Source organism: Macrobrachium rosenbergii, chromosome 56, assembly GCF_040412425.1.
Source record: "Macrobrachium rosenbergii isolate ZJJX-2024 chromosome 56, ASM4041242v1, whole genome shotgun sequence".
NCBI classification, from domain to species: Eukaryota; Metazoa; Arthropoda; class Malacostraca; order Decapoda; family Palaemonidae; genus Macrobrachium; species Macrobrachium rosenbergii.
The window spans coordinates 27,232,985-27,256,094 of NC_089796.1; the positions used below are offsets into that span (position 1 = coordinate 27,232,985).

At 46.8% G+C, this 23,110-nt stretch overlaps 1 protein-coding gene and 1 non-coding gene across 2 annotated transcripts in view; both read left to right on the forward strand.

Annotated features, from left to right (window-relative positions):
* Positions 1–23,110, forward strand: part of LOC136836131 (hydroxysteroid dehydrogenase-like protein 2) — a 68,674-nt gene that overhangs the window by 13,389 nt on the left and 32,175 nt on the right. The window lies entirely within an intron of this gene.
* LOC136836787 (U6 spliceosomal RNA) lies at positions 18,534–18,639 on the forward strand. Its single transcript, XR_010852486.1, has one exon. It is a non-coding gene; the product is annotated as a U6 spliceosomal RNA (small nuclear RNA).

The window sequence follows — 23,110 nt, forward strand, 5'->3', positions numbered from 1 at the left end:
CCTCGGGGAGTTGGTCTTCCAATTCAGGGCACTTTGCTTCGGGCTCTCAACCGCTCCCCAGGTGTTCACGAGAGTATTCTCTCTCATGTCAGCTTGGGCCCACTCGCACGGGATACGTCTTCTGAGGTATCTCGACGACTGGCTAGTCCTGGCAAGCTCTCGCTCGCAGTTGCTACAGGACAGGGATGGTCTCCTCGAGTTTTGCCGGGATCTAGGGATCATGGTAAATCTGGAGAAGTCAGATCTCATCCCCAAGCAGAGGACAAAGTACCTGGGCATGCTGATAGACGCGGTGGCAGCGAAAGTCTTTCCCTCGGACTCTCGTATCAGCAAGTTCAGGCAGGCAGCACAGCTGTTCTTGTCACGGCAGGAGCAACCAGCTCGGTAATGGCAAGTTGTCATCAGTCACCTGTCGTCTTTGGAGAAACTAGTACCTCACGGGCGTCTTCACCTGCGGTCTCTCCAGTGGAGACTAAAGGAGTCTGGTCCCAGTCCCAAGACCCCCAGTCCTTCCTCATTCCTCTTTCCGAGGAGGTGAGAAAGGACATTCACTGGTGGTTGGACGACAGGAACCTCTTGATAGGAGTATGCATACTCCCCCCTGCATGCTTCTGTTCTCGGACGCTCCTCCTCACTCTCGGAGGAGTTGCTGACTTCGGGAATGTGGCACCGAGACGACAAGCACCTTCACATCAACATCCTGGAACTCAAGGCGGCCTTCCTGGCCCTCCAGGAGTTCGGGATCGAGTGATGGGATACTCCATGGTGCTGATGAGCGACAATACCACGGTAGTGGCATACGTCAACAAGCAGGGGGGACTGGTGTCCCACCAGCTTCATCAGTTGACGATGCAGGTGCACGAGTGGGCCATGGCTCACTCGGTAGAGCTGTCAGCCAGGTACATTCCAGGCAAGAGGAATGTCGTGGCAGACAAGCTCAGCCGCCAGAGCCAGGTGGTAGGGACCGAATGGTCCCTCCATCAGGAAGTAGCGGAAAGGCTGTTCGACCTGTGGGGGTGTCCAGCAATCAATCTGTTCGCCACCCGGCACAACAGAAAGCTCCAGGTCTTCTGTTCTGTCGTGCCAGACCCATGGGCCGCTGCGGAGGACGCGTTCCAACACCCGTGGGACAATCTCGACGCGTACGCCTTTCCCCATTCTGTCTGATTCGCGGGTGGTCATGATGATCCCGAATCTCAGAATGGCTCTGGTGGCACCCAAATGGCCCCAGGCCGTTTGGTACCTGGACCTGCTAGCTCTCCTCTCCGAGGCACCGAGAGAGATCCCCCCCTGGCCCAACCTTCTGCGTCAATCTCACGCAGAGCAATTCCACCTGGCAGTGCATTCCCTGTGTCTTCACGGCTGGAGGTTATCCACCATCTCTTGCCAGCGAGAGGCTTTTCGCGCTGTGCAGCAACAGAGATGGCAGGATACCTCAGAAGATCCTCCGCAGCGGTATACCAGGGAAAGTGGTCCGTCTTCTGTGGTTGGTGTCGTTGAAGGGGTATCTCTCCGGTAGGAGCTACTGTTCAGCAGGTCGCGGACTTCCTCGTCTTCCTTCGCCGAGAGAAGCTTGTCTCCGTTTCAGCTGTAAAAGGCTACCGCGCCGCACTTGGCCTAGTCTTATGGCTGAAAGGAGTAGACATCTCCTCCTCCTTTGAGATTTCTCTACTCATGAGAAGCTTCGAATGGTCTTGCCCACCCAGGGATCTCAGGCCCCCTGCGTGGGATGTGACTCTCGTCTTAAGGAGCCTGACTCGTGCACTGTACGAGCCTTTATGAGAGTCGTCAGACAGGGATCTGACCCTCAAGACCGTCTTCTTGCTTGCCCTGGCATCAGCGAAGAGAGTTGGCGAGCTTCACGGACTTTCCTTTGATGTTAAACACTCGAGGGGATGGGGGATCAGTTACGCTCGATTTCATCCCGGATTTCGTAGCGAAGACTCAGAACCCTTCAGTCCCTGACGCACGGTTCGAGTCCTTCACGATCCCCTCCCTAGAGGACTTTGTAGGTAATGAACCAGACGAGATGCTACTGTGTCCTGTTAGAGTGCTGCGGCGCTATCTGAAGAGGACTCGGCACCTCCGGCCTGAGTGTCAACGACTCTTCGTTAGCACTGGCTCGACCAAGAAAGAAGTGTCCAAGAACACCATCTCTTTCTGGCTTCGTGAGATGATAAGGAGAGCGTACTCTGCTGCAGGAGAAGATGACACTGGTACGCTTCGTCCGAGAGTTCACGAGGTCCGCAGCATTGGTCCGTCCCTTGCATTCCGGAAGAATATGTCAGTATCACAGGTGCTGAAGGCGGGTGTGTGGTCCCAACAGACTACCTTCACCTCCTTCTACCTCTGGGATGTTGCACACAAGTCCTTTGACACTTTTTCCTTGGGTCCTGTGGTGGCTGCTCAACAAGTTGTGTAGCTTATCCAGCTCCTCTAACGGGACAGGTTGCATCTCGCCCATGTTGTACGGTTGTGATTGGGAGATTGAATGTTGAGTGACTGGCCTCTCTTCTTTCTCCCCATCCTGGCTCTCTTCTCACGGGCAGGGAGCGTACACGCCGTTACAAGCTGGACCGGGCGATTGAGGCAGGTAAGCACATAACGGGAGCTCCCGTTCTTTTTTCCGTTCAGGTTAATAGAAGCAACCCCACTCCTTCCTCTTGCAAGGGGAGGAAGGAGACCATGACTGTGAGACAAACCCAATGCTTGTATTTGCCTTATTGTCATCCGACGTCAAATTCTTCCTAGCCTACTTTGCATGAACTGACGTTTCCTCTTTCATGCAAAGGGACCCAGAAGTCTGACAACTAATCCTTTGTTTCTTACAACCCGATCTTTTGTCAGAGGCAGTTTTTCCCTTCCTCGCTCTCACGACCAGGAAGGGAAGACAAGGTGGTGAACTCCAGTCAGTTCAGAGAGACTTTTTCAGATTCCTCTCTCCAATCAGTGAGTCTCCTAATGTAAAGGACCGAGGGTTTGTATATTGTGTCGGAACAAATAATTTTTAAAGTAAATTGTATTTTTCCTAACTATACAAACCTGAGGTCCTTTACACTTTATGCCCACCTCATGCCACCCTCAATCTGATACCTGGGCCGAAAGGCAAATTGGAATGTTTACATCCGGGCAGGCGGTACTCCCGCCTCCCGGACAGTAGTTAACTGCCTAACCACCTTGTTTGAAGTTCAACGGCCATTTCCAGCCTACGCCTGAAAGTAATCCCTAATGTAAAGGACCTCGGGTTTGTATACAGTAGTTAGGAAAAATACAATTTACTTTAAAAATTGTTATTTTATTGTGCCGATTATAAGTAAAATCTTGAGTAATGTCAATAAACATTACATATACATGCAGTTAGTGTTCAGTGCACCCTTAAATGAGCGCTGGGTAGGAAGTGTCCAAGTGCTGTTCAGGGTGCATCAGCATTTTGGGGGACGCCATATTGGATTCAAAATTGCCGTGAACACTTATTTTACGAAGATTTCACATGCTTATTTGTTCCAACACGATGTACAAACCATAGGTCCGTTACATTAGGAATTATTTACGGCGAAGCTGGACATGGCCATTAAACTCTTGAACAAGGTGGTTAGGCTGTAACTACCGTCAGGTAGGCGGGAATACCCACCTGCCTGGACGTAAACATTCCAGTTTGCTTTTGGCCGTCATGCATTGCAGACATGTTTTCTGATCTCCTAGCCTAACTGTCGTTAAGCTCTTTATTATCCTGGTGGGATCTTTCTGTATTTTTGTGTATATGTTACATGTGTTTGATATTTATTAGTATACAAACCCACGATTTGTGATAGCCTTGCATAGGTCGTTTTCCCAAGGGCATATTTAGAGGGGCGTAACTGAGTGGTAATGCTTCTCTTCCAGTAGCCCTTTATTTAGATAATGAAGGTGTTCCCCTGTACTTTTGGATATATTAGATTGGGACGTAATATCTTCGCTCCCCTTCATTGATTGGGACGTAACAAGTTCACTCCCCTTCTTAGGCTCCCGCCCTCCATGTACAAGGGCATGACCACTTCCTTTCTACTTGTGCTGAGTGTTGTTTTTGCCGCATGCACTATAGAGAGTTGGGGTGGGTGAGGTTGCAGGCGTCGTCGGTAAGTTTCACTTCCATGGCACCCTTGGAGGCCTCCCCTCCTTCCTTCTCTCATCTGTAAGTTCTTTTTTTATCTCTCCTTTGGCTCCTTTGCTCTCTTCACTCGCTTATTGGGCGAAGACCTCAAGGTAGGGGTGGGCGCGGGTGGTTGGGTGACCTCTTCTCAGGGGCCTCCTCTCGCTGCGTAGGGCAGTTCCTCTTGGAGCGAAAGGAGTCTCCCTCTCCTAATCATCTTTGCTTTTTCTTTCAGGTTGACATTGAGCATCATAGGCATAGCAGTAGTTGGCTGGATATCTCAGTTGGGATATCTTTGCCTGAAGGAGTCCCGACATTCATACAGTGTTTGCTTCGGGATCGACCACAGTACCTGGTTGGAATGGCGTACAGTAGATCCACATCGGGATTGTTCTGACTCTGTTCCCGCCAATGTAGATCTATCGCTGTCATTGCTGGCCTTCATGTATGCTGTGGCATTGCCTCTGGTGTATCTGTGGCCTGTCTGCTCCTGCTGTGTTTCCTGTGATATTACTCCTGTTGACTTGACAACAAGTTTCTGGGTGTCCCTTCATGGTCTCCTGCTACAGCTGTCCTGATTGTTCCTGTCGCTGATGGTGACGTTCATGTGACGTTACTGGCCATTGCCGTAGCTCCTGCCTACCAAACTCCTTCCGTAGCTCCTGCATCAGCTGTCCTGATCATGCCTCCTGCTTCTCTTGGTGGCCATGTCCTGGGCCACTTCCAATGTGATCCTGCCTAGCTTCCCTGGAGGTTACGATGTTTCGTGTCCACCATCATGTAGAAGATGTCGGAGTGAAGGTGAAGGAAGTCGCCCTGTGGAGGTAGCTGCCATGTTCTTCAGCTTATCTTCGATTTCATCTTCTGCTACCTCTTCCCTTCCTCTCCTTAGGTTCGAGGGGATCCCGGGAAATCAGATAGATCTCTGTCGGCCAAAGGAAAGGAAGGCTGCTTCTTCTCATTTGATGTCCTTTGGATGTCTAGAGACTGCCTCCTTCTGAGGAAGCAGTGGCTCTCCTGTTGGCTTTTCCTGACCTTTGGGTTCGGGAACCGATTTGCATACACCTGGGTTTTGTGTTTCGGGAGGTTCTGCCTCTAAGACAGGTGCTACTTCGGGCGCTTGTTTGCGAGCCGCTCCAAGTGCTTGAGATTCTGTGGAATATCAAGTATCCCGATCTGGTCTGGGGAGTACTTTCCCCGACCCAGTTCAGGAGCAGCGCTAGAGAAAGGGCCAAGGCACCCAGATGTCTCAGCTCTTCCTGCCAGCGCTTCAAGCACTCCCCGAGTGCTTACCAGGGCTCAGTCGGGTTCCCAGCCTGGTGTCTCAATCCTATCAGTTTGAACACCAGAAGAAGCAGAGAAGAGGTTCCCTTCGGGAGTCCTGCGTGATTTCCAAGGGACTGCCTCTCTTCTGGAAGGCAGATTTCTCTTGTTGGCTCTTTCTGCCTCAAGCAGGAACCGATTTGCTTTCTCCAGGGTCTGGCATTTCGGGGACCGTGAGAGTGCGGCCTCAAGAGTGCCATGCCGTCGTTGCCAGTCTTAGAAGTCTGCATCTAAGACTGGTTCTGTGCCTGGCTCTTTTCAATTTCTTGGGAAACCGAAAGCAGCCGCTCCCAATTTTTGGGAGTCTCATAGGGCACTGGAATTCTATGAATCATGAGCGCTCTCCTAGCAAGAGGCACAGGACAAGAGAAAGTGCTGAGACCTGGGTGTCTCGGTGCCGAGACGCCCAGGTGTCTCGATACTGCCTGCCAGCTGCTTTGGTTGCTTGGCCAGGTTTCATCCTCGTGTCTTGAACCTTAGGGTTCGAGCATGCAGGATAGCAGACACAGAATTCCCCTTTGAACCTTCTTCTCGAAGAAGTTTAGAGTTCGGGAAATTAGCACTAGTTCGCAGCAGACGAGTTCTGCCCTATCCAGTTGTGATTGTGTTCGCTCGATCGGCTTGGCTTGGCTTGCTCGCTCCGCCCAGCCCCTGGTCGCGTTCACGAGACTGGTTTGGCTCACCCTGCCCTGCTTGCCTCCCTGCTTACCACCCAGTCTGCATCGAGTTGGCGTGATCGCTTGGCTCGGCCCCACTCAGTTTTTCCAAATTGGGTTCTTGGCACTGTTCGAGTGAACTTCCTGCTCTTCCCAGGAAAGTTACAGCACAAGCGCTCTTCCCCCGTGTGGCAATAGTCTACGATTGATTATCGCTCACGGTCCGCCTCTCCTGCTGGTCTTACCGGCAGGACAGATTGGGGTACTCTTTCTCCTGACCTGTTCTCTTTTCCTCTCGGTTGTTCCAAGAGGCACAAGACGAACAGAGAGAGCTTTGATGAATTTGTCTTTCTTCAGAGTTTGGCTGCCTTGTGTGCTTTTGATGTCGGTCCGTCGATTGTCTTTTAGTACAACCAGGTAGCCGGGGAGGGTTTCCTGGGATGTGTCAAGGTCTCCCTCCAGGGAGAGAGAGGCACAGGAGTTTCACGTTTGGGAAGCAGCAAGGGTCTTCCTCTTCAAGTTGCGATTGCCCTCGTTTCTCAGAGAACTCAGTGCCAATTTGTCGGCGCTAGGATCCCCGGGACAGGACTGTGGCTCCCCCATGAATAATCTTAATCACTTGCAACCCTTGCAGTTCCTGAAGGGGCAGAGAGTTTCGGGGGCCACTGCTTGCTTGCGAGAGTGTTCTCGACCAGATGAATACTTTTCTTCGGACAAGGAGTTCATTCAGGTCGAGACACCAAGCTCCTCCCCTGCCTTGACAGAGTATGAATTCTTCTTGCCTCGGAGGGGTCTTGCTGACTGCAGGTTGTTCTGACTCTGCTTCATCCAGACTGGGTTCTCTCTGCTTCTCCTTGCCGTGAAGGGTATTCTCTTCCGCAACGAGAGGCGGTGATCTTGGAGGACACCTGCTGGTTTCCTCCAGACAGTCTCTTGATGGATCCACGATCCTTCACTTTTAGGCTTTCTCTCCTCGGATACGACCATTCTTGGAGAGAACCCTGCCTTCTAGAGACTGGTCCTGTCCGGGGGAGGTTCTTCCTACACCAGGCGGCAATCTGTGGCCAATTCTGGTTCCAAGAAGGACTTTGTCCTAATTTGGATCTCTGGTTTCGTAAGCCCCAAGTTGGCTTGACCCTTAGGAATGAACCTTTACTTGGTTCTGCCTTTATCTTTCAGAGATTAGCCAGATACCGCAGTAATGAAGATTTGTACCAGGGCACTGCCTTGTCCTTTGGACAATGGCCAAGACCTTTGGGTCTTAGTCATCTCAGCTCGACCTTAAGTTCCAGCCAGCCCTCCTCAGTTCCTAAGAAGTCCCAGGCTTCGGAAGAAGATTGCGGAAATGCATAGCCCCCTGCTTCCCTTCTAGTAAAGTGAGCATAACACTTTTTCTTTCCACCCTCTTTCCTATAAGGAAGGAGGGCAGAAGGGAAGAGAAAGAAGTATGGACTGGGCAGAAGTTCTCCTACTGCAGATACCTGGATGAAATGATACTTGTCGAGTCTCTGAACCTGGCAGCGACATTGCCAAGACCTGGGAATGGATTCCTTCTGGAGAAGTATCTATTTCCCTTGGGTCTCGGCAATTCTTTTCGTCAAACTTCAGTCCCGCTCCCTCTCCTGTGCACCCGATTCGGGAATGCCAGCCCGGCTAGAGCTAATCGTCTTGGTATCCTGTCATCTTGCAGACGCTTCCCCATGTTGGAGAATGAAGGAGGTCTGCTTCCATTCCTCCATCCTTCTTTCCTCTTCAAAGTATGAGGAAAGAGTTAGGCTAATGCTTGATAGAAGGAACCTTCGAATGTGTTTGCATATTCTCCTCACGTCGTGTGTCTACTCCTAGATTCACCAATGTTAGAATAGGTGCACACTGGTAAGACTTTGCCTTGAAGGTGTGTGACCGAGATGATTAGTACCTTCTCATCAACATCCTGAACTCAAGGCAGCCTTTTGGCCTTCAGAGAATTCAGGATGAGATTTGTGACACTCAGTGGTTTTGTTGAACAACAAAACCACAGTAGTGGCATACGTCAACAAACAAGAGGGAATTGTTTTTTCCTCCTGTTTCATGTGTCAACATTTGCAGGTACTCGAGTGTTCTATAGCGCACTCGGTAGCTCAATTAGCCAGATACATTCCGGGTGGGAATGTATTGGTAGGTGACCTCGGCCTTGGGTTTGAGTGATTGGGATGGAACGTGCTCTTCACTCTTTTCTTCACAAAGATTCACGAAGAGACTGCTTGAATGAGAGATCCCTACTGTCTTTCTGTTTCCCTCCTGGCACAACAAAGTCAGTAGTTTTCTCGCTCCTTTGTACCAGACCCATGGGCCGCTATGGTGAGGCATGCTGTCTGTTGGGAAACTGATATCTACGTTTTTCCCTCCTTATTTGTCGGTTTCGCTAGGGTTTCACAAGCATTGCGAGCTACAGACAAATGCTGGAAGACTTCGCCTTTCATCTGACCTGATAGCTCTACTTCCAAGGCATCGAGAAGAGTTCTCCTTGACCCAGCCTCCTGTAGCAGCTACACAAGAAGCAGTTCTTCAGGCAGTACATCCCTCTGTGTTCAGGACTGGGAGACTTTCCAGCTTTCCTTGCAAGCTTAGGCTTTCTTGCTGAATGGCAACGGATATAGCTGAATATCTCTTGAAGTCCACTGCAACATTGTTCCAGGGACTGGATCCGTCTTTGCTGGTTGGTGTTGTTGACGGAACTTCTTCTTGGGTCAGAGTTGCTCTTCAAGTCTGGACTCTTCAAGTCTGGACTTCCTCATCTTCTCTGCTGAGGGTTGCTTCTTTCCGTTTCAGTTGTGAACAACGTAGGCCCTTGCGACCTAGTCTTCTATCTGAAGTAGCCTTTTTCTCCTCAGTCAAGATTTAGCTACTCATGAGAAACTTCTTCGGTCTTGCTGTCCCAGGGAACTGTTCCCTGGGTGGCATGTGACTCTTGTTTAGGGTTACTGTCCCATGCTCTGCACGCCCTTGTGTGAGTCATCAGACAGATGTACCCTCTTAGGACCATCTCTCATCTTGTTCTGTCCTTGGCGTAGAAGATGGAAGAACAGGTGAAGGGGATCAGTACCTCGACTCCTTGGATGTCATAATTGGACTCTGAATCCATCGGCATCTTTTGTTGGGTTCGAGTCCTTCTTGTTCCATTCCTCCTTGGACTTTGTATCAATTATCTAGATCAGCTGTTACCTTGTCCTATTAGGGAGCTGCGGTACTTTCCGAAAAGGCTCCACATTCCTAACCTGGATGTCGTTGACGTTTTCACTAGTACTGTACTATCTCTCCCAAGGAAGAAGTGTCTAGGACACATCTATCTCCTGGCTTCGTGAAGCGATCGAAGAAGGTACTTGGCAGCTGGTGACGACAATACTGGTACTCTCCACCCGACAGCTCACTAAGTCAATGGCTTGGTCCATCCCTCGCATTCCGGAAGTTTCTGTCAGTCTGGAAACAAGATATGGTCTCATAGACCACACTCTTGTCTTCGTTCTTCGGTCTTGCCCACAGGCCCTTGAAACCTTTTTTTCTTGGTCCTGTGGTGGCTGCTCAACAAGTTGTGTTTTCTTACCTAGCTCCTTCAAGAGGACAAGTAGCATCTCGCCTAAGGTGTTGGTTGGAAGTGAGAAGGGTACCGAGAGTGACTGGCCTCTTCTCGTCCTCCTCCTTCCTCGTCCTCCTACTTCTCCTCCAGGGTGAGAATAGGACTCGAACCGACACTTGCTGGATCTGGCGTCTGATGTGGTAAGACTACACATCGAGCACCCGTTCTATTTTTCTTCTAGAATCATAGAAGCAATTCCGCTCCTTCCTCTAGGAAGGGGAGGAAGAAGAGACTGGCAATAAGGAAAACCCTATCTCAGGTTTTCCTTACTGCCTCCGACTCTTAGATTCTTCCCAGCCTGTTTCGTATGAGTTACGTATCCTCACTCATGCGAAAAGGTCCAGTATCTGACATTTGATCTTGCAGTTCCTACACTCCGATCAATATGCCAGAGGCACGATACTCCTCCTCGCTCTTTCAACTGGGAGGAGTAGCCCAGATGTGCAGAACTCCAGTCAGTTTAAGAGACTCACTCAGATTCCTCCCTCCAACCAGTGAGTCTTCCTAATGTAAAGGACCGATGGTTTGTATATCATGTCGGAACAAATCACAATTTTTAAAATTAAATTGTATTTTTCCTAACTATACAAACCTGAGGTCCTTTACATTACATTTTTATGCCCGCCTCATGCCACCCCTCAATCTGAACCTTAGCCGAAAGGCAAACTGGAGTGTTTGCATCCGGGCAGGCAGGTATTCCTGCCTACCTGGCGGTAGTTACTGCCTAACCACCTTGCTCAAGAGTTTAACGGCCGTGTCCAGCTTCGCCGTAAGCAATTCCTAATGTAAAGGACCGTTAGTTTGTATGGTTAGGAAAAATACAATTTACTTTTAAAAACTGATTTTTACAATATAATAACAAATTACTACTACTACTTTATGTAGCCTATAGCCTTAAAAGTGATTTGTAGTAGCCTAGGCTAGATAAAGCATTACCCTAGGCTGGATAAACAAATGAGTTTTATTGAATACAGTTAGCTTGAGTGGCATAACATTCAGGAGTTGCTTTTAAGGCAAAAACATATAATAATTTTATAATTTAGTAATTGACTTCTACTACTACTACTAATTTTACTACTACTACAACTACTACTACTACTACTACTACTACTACTACTACTACTGTACTTTGTTATGTAGTCTATAGCCTTAAAAGTGACTTGTAGTAACCTGGGCTAGATAAAGCAGTATGCTTGGCCAGATAAACAAATTAGTTTTACAGCATACAGTTAGCATGAGTGGCGTAACATTCAAGAATTGACTTTTAAGTCAAATTTTTTGCTAAAGTTATTACAAACAAGTAGCACTTCTAACATTTGTGAGAAATACATTTAAGACAAAATTTTTTGTAGTAATTATGAACAAGGTAATACTTACTATGGTCTTTTGGATAACCATTGTCAAACATTGTACTACAGCTACAAACTTGTGACCAAGTTAGTCTGTAGTATTCTGAGTATATTTTCAATAGTGGCTGTAGATGGTTAGTACGAAGTAGTTTCTAATAAAAACATGGTCCATATATCACTACTGGGCTGCAGTCATGCAAGGCCCATACCACCTGTGATGAACATAGCCCTTGTAGAAATAAGGGGAATATGGTTGGTCGCAAGACATTTGTGAAATTTATAACATGCTCCTGGCAACAAGTTTTAAGAATGAAACAGCTTGCTTCAAGTGTCTCGTTGGGTCCTAGGTTTCAGTAAGGGAACAAAAGTCAAAAGGAGAAGACTATAGTACATATTTCAGACAAAACTCTGGCAGAGTATATCTCCCTCCATTTCTGAGCGGATCTCATGTTTGGGCCAAAGCCGGAAAGCATTAGTTCCTAGCACCTCCTAGGTCAACCCCTCTGATGGAGATGAGGAATCGTTACTTTGGAGAGATGTCCCTTTTATCAAACATGAAGTGGATATTGCCACTGAAACTGCCCTGCTGAATACAGAAAGACCAGAGATAGCTTTCAGCTGCACATAGAAGAGATACCTCAAAAGGAAATCTATCTCCCATGCAGCTATCAGACACTGAAGGGGATACTAGTAGGATCCACCTAATCCCGACTGAAGTGCCTGTATCTTCTGATGGGTATAGTAATTCACCCAGGATTTCTGTTCCTTGGTTGCTGGGCAGTTGCAGTATGGCTGCCGAGGTACAATCAGATTGTGCAAGCTCCCCCAAAAGGGAATTACCGTTTGCTGTATTTGCTGAATTCCTTACGGAAATTATGGGCAGTATCAAAGATGCCGTTGCTACAGAATGGCAGTATATCAGGAACATTATCCATGATTCCAAAAAGGAAATCGGATCAGTTCTGGACACTGAATTAGATGCAGAACTCCAACTGGTACCTTATTAATGGAAGAAAAACCATGATTGAAGTTGAACCCATAGAGTTTCAAGACAGAGCAGCGTTTCCTAATATGGAATGATGCCTGTCCCTCCTTCAGTAGGCACTGAGAAACCGCTGAAAGAAACGGTTGTCCTACTTACGAATGTAGCAATGAAAGCTATAGAAGAAACCCTTTACCAGGTTAATGGAAAATGGAGCTCTACAGCTATCTTGGATAAGAGCCAAGTTGCTCACCGGGTAGCCCCAGCCTTCTGTCCCTTCACCTTTGAAATGATTAATCATGTGAAGGGAGATTTTCAGAATTTTGTATTAACTGGGAAACGAGAGCCAGTTGCAGAACTAAAGCCAATTGCCTCTATCATTCTGGTCTCTGATAATTCTAATAAGGAATGGCCAATGCTTGCCCTTCCTTTTGAAAGGAAAAAGCACCCTCTGGATGTAGCTGCTCAACAGTTTGGCACCCCTGTGAGAAAAATCTCAGAGGGGACAGCCTTGGCTGAATTTCATGCCAGGATCCACCTCCTTAGTATTATAACCTCTACTACCTTGTTAGAAGTTGCCATCAAAAGGCTTCCAGAATCTTCCTATGGGGAGCACTCTATGATTTTCTAGAGTGTCGCACAAAGGTTTCGGATGGAAAGATTGGAGGGCTCCAATACGTCACTTCCCAAAGTAATCTCCTTATTATATTCTAACCCTTTCTGTAAGGACCCTTTTGTGGCTCAACTCAATGAATGGACCCAACAAATGAATTGTACAACATATGCTCTCCTTGGAAAAGGGGAATCCAGGAAACAAAAAACCCGAGATTTCCCTTTTTTCCCAAACCGAAGAAGGTTCGCTATGACTCAGATTCATGGAAGTCTCCAGTCACCCCTAAAGGATTCACTCAAAAACAGAAGGGACAACAGCAGCAAAAACATCGCTTTCAAGGTGTCCAAAAATACTCTTACTGGGGAAAAGGAACTGGAGAAAAGGAAATGCAATGCCTGGAAAGCCTATCAAAGGGAAAGGAAGAGGTGGAGCCCAATGGGAACTTTATGGTTGAGGGTCGGCTTCTACAGCATCACACGCAATGGAAGTCCTCCCCTCAGGAACACAGTATTATCTTCAATGGGCTAGAGTGGAAACAGTCTCACCTTTCCTCCCCTTTAAAGAGGTTTGTCCAAAAAACCAGAGCCCTATTTGAAGATTATGTGCAGAAGGCTCTTTTAAAGGGAGCCATAGAGAAATATACGTATATTCACCATCAAGTACATCTCTTCAGTGGCCCCAAGAAGTATTCTGCCAAATGGTGGGTGATCCTTGACCTATCAAAATTGAACAAACACACTGTTTATCACAGTTTCTTTATGACTACTGTTGCAGGGGACCTGGACTGCTTTTTAGATTTGAAAGACACATACTGACACATCCCTGTTGCCTTTCCTTTCAAGGTCATGCACTTTGAGTTAAACATTTCCCCAAGAATCTTTACAAAATTAACAACAGTAGTTGTTTGGGAACTCAGAAAAGAAGGAATTAAACTGGTACTCTACGTAGACGATTGGTTAATCTGGGGGCCACCAGAGAGGAGTACTTATGAAGCCTAAGTGTGGTAGTCGACAGGCTCTGAGCAAAAAGCTTTCTAATAAAATTGGAACAAATCCCACCTTACACCCAGCAGACACTATCAGTGGTTGGGAATTTGTTGAGATACTCTTCACAGCCAGTTGTCTCTTCCCACCAATACTCAAAACAGAATAAGGAAGGACCTGAAAAGGTTTCTTGCACAACCCAGTGTTTCCAGATGGTAGTTGGAACGTATGATGGTCCTGTTACAGTTCGCATCTGTGGTAGATCCAGTCCTCAGATTGCAACTGAAAAATGTCAAAAAATTTTGGCTATCGCATGCAAAAAAAAAAGATCTGTGATCGGCCTCATCAAAGGAATAAAAAAGTTGGGGAGATAATCTGGCCGTGGTCTTCAAAGGGGTCTCTGGCAAACAGGTCACCCTGACTCCTCTGTGTGGACGAGTGATAATAATACACACGGATGCCCTCTTGACCTGTTGGGGCGGTCAATGGGAGGATCGTCAGGCAGCAGGGAGGTGGTCTCCTGCTCTGAGGAAATGTCATAACTTCCTGGAGCTGATGGCTGTCTTTTTGTCTCGCAGAAAACTGAAACTTTCAAAACGTACACATGTTGTGGGCCTAGACAACATGACTGCAATGTCCTGCATCAATAAGTCAGGCTCACGGTAGATCTAAGCCGGCTGTCCGCGGTGAGCTAGGCTATGGCAGTTGACTTTTTTCTATAGAACTTTACCTGCTGAACAAGAATTTAAAGTAATATTTTGTCGCTCGGCTGTAATTAAGCTGTAAAACCCTTTCAAGAATAGCTAACAGTAAGGGGGACCCATTGGGAATTCAGGTTTTTGTTGGGGTAAATAACTCGGGAAAAGGTTTGGGTACCTTATTGTTGTACTTCCTGTTATATATGTCATTCGGAACATGAAAAACATGCGTAAAAAGAAGGGCAAATAAATGGATAGTGGAAGCTGTTCCAAATGCACTGTACATTCATTACTAGTACTACTGATTCTAAGCCTTAACACGTATGCGCTAGCTTTCGGTTGACCAATCAGCAGCTGCTGGTTTTCTGCGCATAGCGAGAACTGCGAGAGACTGGCAATTGACATTTTCCTTAGTTATTTTACTTGCTGAACAAGAATTTAAAGTAATTACCTCTTGCCAGAACATACAAGCTTCCAGAAATCTTTAAAAATGCAGATAAGGCGCGCAGGGCTGTTCTGTCACGCCGACCTGTGGAGGCCACCCAAGTTGAAAGCAGAAATGGTAATGTTTTGTTTCGTGTTTATGAAAGCTTCGAATAGTGTGCATTGGAGTTAGACTATGGCGATTGACGTTTTTCTATGTTATTTTACTTGCTTTACAAGAGTTTAAGATAATATTTTGCTGGTTGGCTGCTGCTAAACTGTAATTTACCCTTGACTGTGTGTGACCCACTGATACAGACGTGCAGTTTTCAAGGGTCAACTACATTTTAGTTATAGCTGACTGACAAAATATTATTTTAAATTCTTGTTCAGCAGGTAAAAAAACATAGGAAAGCGTCAATTGCCAGAGGCTAGCTCACAGTGGACAGCCGGCTTAGAATTACCAGGCTCACATTCACCTCCTCTCAATACAGTAATGCAATCCATCTTTGGGATGGCACAAGCAAAGAAGTGGCACTTGCCCTCAGTTCACCTCACAGGGTCTTTCAGTGTAATAGCAGACTCTCTATCAATGGAAATGACAGCCTCGACAGAGTGTAGGTTAGACAGACAGTCAATTCAATTAATTGCCAACATGCTTCCACATCCGGAAGTGGACCTGTTTGTCACAAGCGAGAAACACCAACTTCCAGATTTCGAAAGTTTCGAACAAGCTTCTAACCTTCAAAGGAACCTCTTACTTAATAGCCCCAAACTGATCAAACAGGCATTGGTTCCTATTCAACAACGGGCAAAAGAGTCAATTCCATTATCATCTGCTGTCCTACCCCAGACAGTAAGAGGGAAAGTCGTCTATGCATCCTCCTTTCTGAGCTGAGACCTTCACATGTGGATATTATAGTGCAGAAACTACGGACATCATATATTCGACAACACCAGTCCGTATGGAAAGTATGGTTAGATTATATCCATGCTGAGAGCCCACTCGAGATCTCTGTTGAAGACAAATGCCTTGCTGTTACTACAGTCGTGGCATACAAAGCAGCATTAATGGAACCCTTGCCTTATGGATTTGGTATTGATTCTAATATAGAAACTTGCTTCTCTGGTCTTTTGCATTACAAAGACCTGCTTCTGCATAGATTCTAATTACCTGGTCCCTGAATAAGATGCTTCGGTTTCGGTCAGCCTCTCAATTCAGTGGGCCCAATACAACCACAACTCATATGCTGCAAAAGGCAATCTACATGACTGCTTTGCATCAGGAGTTCGTATTAGTGAACTGGACTCTCTTAGACAGGATGCTACATCACTCAAACAGCTTGTCCCCTGGCCCATCATTCTTGGCCAAGAATGAGAACCTTTTAAAGAGGAAACCTCCTATTCTGATAAGGCAGCTCTATTTATCAGACTAAACATTACGCCTGGTTCAAGCACCTAAAGTTTACCTAGAGGCCATGGCAAACATCCCAGAAGGTCTGTTTTTCGTACACCCTAGCACAAACAAACCACTTTTTGTACATGGGCTGAGAATAAATTTAGTGCCCTTATTAAAAAGGCAGACCCACACTCCTTTCGTAAGGCACATGACATTAGGAAAGTATGTACATTGTTGGCTTTCTTCAGAAATGTTTCTTTTGAAGAAGTCTCCGAGTGTACAGGGTGGTCATCAGAGACAGTATGGTTAGTCCTGACCCCATAGATGCTAAAGCGGAAAGCCAGGGGTCTCCTTAATGTGTGGATATGCTAAGATATCGCAGGGAAAGGTGCAACAAAACTGTGACCAAACCCAGCATATTTAGGTAAGTCACTGTAGAATTGCATCCTAATATTCATAAGGTTTGTGTTTAGTTTCATGTCCTTTGTTGCCAAACCATATGGGGATATGGAACAGAGAATGTGGTTTAGAACTTGTGGCTTGACCTTGGACCAAAACAAGCTCCTTTGAGGGCGAATAGTGGCTACACTATCAAAAAACAGGTTTTGAAGTAGGAAAAACCTTTTTGTTCATGAGACTTACCTGCCAGATATATATATAGCTGTATTCTCCGAAGTCCGACAGAATTTCAAAATTTGCGGCACACGCAGTGGCCGGGCAGGTGGTTAGTACCCATTCCGCCGCTGGGAGGCGGTATCAGAACCATTCCCATTTTCTATTCAGATTTTCTCTGTCGCCGGACTGTCAACACCTGTTGTCAGTTCCTCCGCCATTTGGATTTCGGAAATTTGTTGTCACTTAAGTATTTTGGTTGTTTTTTGGTATTCGACTGGATCTGTGACTTGGCATACGCTCTTTGTGGACTGTTTTTGATTTTGCTTTTGACTTTTCTTATAATTAAGATGTCTTACCTCTAGCTATTGAGTCTGTAGCTTGGGGTGAATGTAAGGTGAGGCTATCGAAGACTTTGATAGTTCCTCACACTTTATGTATGATATGTAAGGGTGTTCAATGCTCTATGATAATCGGTGTAATGAATGTGTGGGATTGTCTGAGGGTGAGTGGAAGAATATGAAGCCTATATGCTTAAATTGGAGCGTGATAGGCTGAGGAAATCTTCCTCCTAGAGTGCATCCTTAGATGGACAGTCAGGGTTTTCTCCTACTAGTAACCCTGTAGTAAATTTTAGTACTAACCCTGTAGTTTGTTGCTGCAGAAGGTAATTCCCTGGCTCTCGTGTGGAGTCAATGCGTGCTCTTGAAACTAAAGTGAATGCAATTCAAACGCACAGTGTTAGTGCTAGTGCCCCTAGTGTTGTGGAGGGGGCGTCAGATCGGCCCTATAATGCCTCTAGGCCTGGACCTCTGTCGAACTCCCAGGACCAGGGAGGGGGCATGTCGAAAGCCGCATGAGGGTTACGGGGGCTTCCCACCGATCTGGCGTCCCTTCGGCAGGTCCTGATGACGCTACCCAGGCTGCCAGGGATCGTGCTCAGGCACGCATCCTGAAGGATTGCTTCTCGTCCTCCGACACGTCCTCCCGCCTTGGGGTTGGAGCTCTCGGTTGGACTCTCGCCCTCTTAAGAGAAGCTTAGAGGAGAGGGCGCTTCACGTCCTCTTCCTCTAGACGTTTGTACTCTTCCCGAAAGTTGCGTGGATATTCCTCTGCAGAAGAGAATAAAGTGTTTTTCGGAATGATGACGCTACTCGACCCCCTGTCGCGCGCTAAGGCAAGGGCTAGAGCTTCTTCCCCTGTGGAAGGAAGTTACGTCTCTCGCCCCTTTCCTTCTCTCAGGTTCAGCCCTTTCCCGAGAGAGTTGCTTCTCCAACGCGTAAGATTTTGTTGGGTTTGCAACAACAGCTGGATGCTCTCATGAACCTTTCAAGATTCGAATCTGCCTGTTAAGAGGTACAGACTTTCACCTTCGTCTCCTGGTTCGTCTTCCTTGTCTGCTAGATGTTTTGGGGCTTCTCGTCTGTCGTCTAGAGAGACTGTTTAGTGGCTTCCTATTCGTCTTCCCGATTTGAGGTGTTGGACTTTTCTCTTGTCTCGCGCCAGGAGCGCGTCTTGCTCTTCGTGCGCTTCTCACGCTTCACGCGGCGCCTCACCTTGCTAGCCGCGCCTTCCCGCGCGCCCTGTGACTCTCTTCTAGTACTTGCCACGGAGCCTCTCGCTGCGTCACGCCATGACGCCCGCGCTCGCTTGCCCGTATAGCTTCAAGTCTTGAGTTGACGCCGCTCCAGTTGTTCATCATGTCGCACTACTACCGCTTCAACATCTGATGTCCTTCTTAATTTAGCCAGTACTTGCTTCGGCAGTACATATACTAAAATTGGAACGATACAGAGAAGATTAGCATGGCCCCTGCGCAAGGATGACACGCTAATCGTGAAGCGTTCCACATTTTTTATGTTTACTATTCGTAGTCTAGTTGACGACTCTTCGTTCGCGGGAGTTCCCGCTAACGATCGGCGAATCGGAACTACTTTCACCACTCACTCAAGACCCGCCAGCTGCGGAAGAACATCCTCTTTCGTCACAGCCTTTGTATGAAGAGAAACTTCATTTTCGTCTTCTTCTTCCTCTGATTATCAGACTCTGGCTTTTTCTTAGGATCTGTTTTTGAGACTTTTCAACCTTCGGCTCCCTCTCTCTCCACCTCTCGCAGTTGTCTTTGTCTTAAGGGGAGCGTTTGATGAAAAAATCGGAAATCAAATTTTCTGGGATATTTTATATATGGCATCATACATATCCTGACTATCTTCTCAGAAAGTTTTATTTAAAAGTTCGCCACAGTTAGGAGTTAAAAATAAAACAGTAACCTATCATAGTCAAAATTACATTTTTCGTATAATGTAATGATATTGTCAGTATATCGGTGGTAATTTCCTTTTAGCTATGAAATAATATCTAAAGGCGATCTATGGCAACCCTGTGGACATATCACGCATCAGCGAAAAGACAGGAATGCCGCAGGGCAGTCAGTGGCAGTCAGTCAGTAGCAGCTCAGAGCTTGACTAAGTAAGATGGCGGTCGCTGCCCAACCTGAGCCGTGTTTTGACACTCGCTTCATTTAGCTTCATTTAAGCGAAGTTATATTACTTTGCAGGTCTATTTTTGGCTTTTCAATATGTCATAAAAACATCAAACTGTGTAACAGCAAGCAAATAAATACACAGAGAAGCAAAAATATCGTTTTTCTCAAAACTAAAGTTATCGACATTCAAACTGCATCTCCTTCATAATGATTGCACCGATCTCAATGATACAAAAAGTAAATGGAAGCCAGGCTGAGAAAGCTAAATTTTTTTTTAAATGTCAAACAAAGGGGACTCCCTTCATCTCCAGACTCCTAGCAGCCAGGCTTCCATTTTGGGAAGCAACGTTTGGTCCCTTTGTTTTTGATTCCCTCCCTGTCACCACTTTTGAGAGTTTTTCCTTCAAACAGAAAATTGTTTGAATGTCACTTCCAGAGCAGTGGGTAGATTTTACTACAGAAGTCCCAAAACTCAGTAGGCTTTCATCTCCATACTCCCTTAGATCACGCCCCAATTCATCCACGGGTTGGATGGTATCTCAGGTTGTCTTATGGGGACTATTCATCCAGTTCAGGGTATCTCTGCTTTGGACGTTCCAGTTCAGGGCTCTCTGCTTTGGACGGCGCGTTGAAAAACACCTTCTCGTCCGATCAGCGAAGTTAAGCAACGTTGGGTCTGGTCAGTACTTGGATGGGTGACCGCCTGGGAACACCAGATGCTGTTGGCGTCACATTTTGCTCCCAGGGTGTTTACACGTCTCATGAAAAACGTTGCGATGCAGTTGCACCTGTCGCACGTCAGGATCTCACTCTACTTGGACGACTGGTTGATTCGAGTGTCGTCGGCGAAGGTATCTGGAGGACCTTCAGTTGACTCTGCAACTCGTGAAGTCCCTGGGACTTCTGGTCTGTGGAAAAGTCGCAGCTGATCCCCTCACTGTCCATTGTGTTTGGGAATTCAGATGTATTCAGCGGCTTTTATAGCGTCTCCGTCGCAAGAACGGCAACTTCTATGTACGAAAAAGTCTCGGCCTTCTTGGAAAAGGAAACATGCTAGGTGAAGGAAGGAATGAGTCTGCTGGGGACCATTTCCTCGCTGGAGAAGTTTGTTTTCTGGGAGTCTGCATCTCAGGCCTCTTCAGTTCTTTCTGTTGGAGAACTGGCAAAGCAAGGAAGACTTGAAAGAGGAATTGAGAATTCTTCCTTATATAAGAGGATCTGTAGTGGTGGCTCGATCCAACGAAATTGCAGAAAGGGATCTCCCTCAAGCTTCTGAACCCCAACCTAGTGTTGTTTTTCCGACGGGTCGTCAACAGGTTGGGGGCAACACTAGAGGGAGAGGAAGTGTTAGGAACCTGGAGAGAGGAACAGGTGTCCTGGCACATCAACTTCAAAGATTTGGCGGCTATCTTTTAGCTCTCCAATTCTTGAGGTCCAAGTTTGCAATCGTGTAGTTCTAGCAAACTCGGACAATACTACTTGTTCCTGTTCAGCCTTGCAAGAGAGATTATTCTTTGAGCCTATGCTCGCAACATTTCGATTCTCACAAGTTTTGTTGCAGGGGTCGAAAATGTTCGAGCAGACCTGCTCTGTTGGCGCCATCAACTCCTGCCGAAGGAATGGACCCTTCATCAGGAGGTTTGCCAAGATTTTGGAAATTTTGGGGTCGCCATCTTGTGGATATTTTCACGACCTCAAGAACAGCGAGGCTCCCTCTATAAAGCTCATCTGTACTCGACCCGGGGGCAGTTGCGATAGATGCTCTTCCCTGGGATTGGACGGGAATAGATGTTTACGCCTTTCCCCGTTCTAAATTCTGGGAGAAGTCATACACAAGTTCGCGGCCTCACAAGGGACGAGGATGACTCTCATCCCCACGTTTTGGCCTTCGAACCACTGGTTCTCGGAGTTTCTCTTCTGGTTGGTAGACGTTCCGAGGACCCTTCCTATGAGAGCAGACCTGCTCATACAAACCCACTTCGCGAGATATCTTTGAATCTCCCCGCTCTGAACCTGACTGCTTTCAGACTATCGAAACTTGGTCAGAGCGAAGGGGTTTTTCTGGCCAGGTGGCACGGGCCATCGCTAGAGCCAGAAGTTCTTCATCTAAAGGATATATCTAGCGAAGTGAGCAACCTTCAAAGGTTGGTGTAGAAAGAAGGGCTTTTCCTCTTCCTCTATCACTGTGATCCAGGTTGCGGATTTTCTCCTTTACTTAAGAGAAAAACTCGATATAGCAGTTCCGACTATCAAGTGTTATCGGAGCATGCTTTCGATTGTATTCAGACACAGAGGATTAGATTTGTCTGACAATAAGGACCTCCACGATCTTTGAGCTCTTTCAAGACGTCCAAGGTTCCTCAGCTAATTCCCCCTGCTTGGAACTTGGACGTAGTGCTCAAGTTTTTGATGTTTAGTCCTTTTGAGCCTCTCCACTCTGCATCTCTTAAGGATGTTACTCGAAAACGGCATTCCTCACGGCTCTGGCGGCGAAGAGAGTGAGCGAAGTTCGAGGCCGTCATGTGGGCTTCAAGGAACACAATGCTGTCTATTCTTTAAGCCCTAAGTTCTTGGCTAAGAATGATAGGTCTTCTAACCCTTGGCCTAGACACTTTGAAATTAAAGGTTTAGCAGACCTTATTGGACAGGAACCTGAGGGAGTTCTATGTCCAGTTAGAGCTCTCAAGTACTACCTTAAAAGAACACAGGACACTCGTAGTCCCTTGGATATTTTATGGTGTTCAGTGAGGCAACCAGTTAAACCTATGTCGAAGAATGCACTGGCATTCTTCATTAGGGACGTCATTAAGGACGCACACTCTAGTTGTGACGACTCCAGCTTCAAGTTGTTGAGAGTTAACGCTCACGAGGTGAGGGCAGTTGCTACCTCCATGGCGTTCAAGAAAAATATGGTACTCAGTGACATTCTTAGTGCCACATTTTGGCGAAGTCAATTCGGTGTTTGCCTCACACTCTTGGCAAGATGTTTAGGTAGCATGCGAAAATTGCTTTTCGCTGGGACCATACATTGCTGCTTCAGCAACCTTGGGGACAGGGGTAACTCTGATCCTATCCCTTTTTTAATTGTGTTTTATGGTTGTTGGGTCGACTACTGGAGGCAGTCTTCCCAATCCTTTGCAAACTAATGCTGTAGGTGTTGGTTAGGTGGTTAGTAATGCTCTTTTGTCCTCTTTGTATGGTCTATGATCTAGTCACATTGTGGTCACGCCCCGTTGACAGATCATCTAGAAGTCGCCAGCTATATAGGTCACTACCTCGCTGGGGTCTCTAGTAAAGCAGAAGCAGACTAGAGTGACAGTAACCACTCAGTCAGCTACGCTATCAGATAAGGAACCAAAATAATTTTACCAATAATTGGTTTTTTCCTAATTCTTGGCTGTCTCTACCCCCTCCAAAGGTGGTATTCAGCTATATATATATCTGGCAGGTAAGTCTCATGAACAAAATGATATTTTAATGATAAAATAAAGTTTGTTCATACTACCTGGCAGATATATATATTCATATTGCCCTCCTCCTCCCCTCAGGAGTCAGTGGCGTTAGAAAATCTGAATAGAAAATGGGAATGGTTCCTGATACCCGCCTCCCAGCGGCGGGAATGGGTACTAACCACCTGCCCGGCCACTCGTGTGCCGCGAGTTTTGAAATTCTGTCGGACTTGGAGAATACAGCTATATATATATCTGCCAGGTAAGTATGAACAAACTTTATTTTATCATTAAAATATCATTTTTGGTAGCTGCTGTGTCCTCAAACCCAACCACTTTCCCTGATGAAAAGGCATGGGATTTGGTGAATAATTATCTTGCATAAAACTAAAA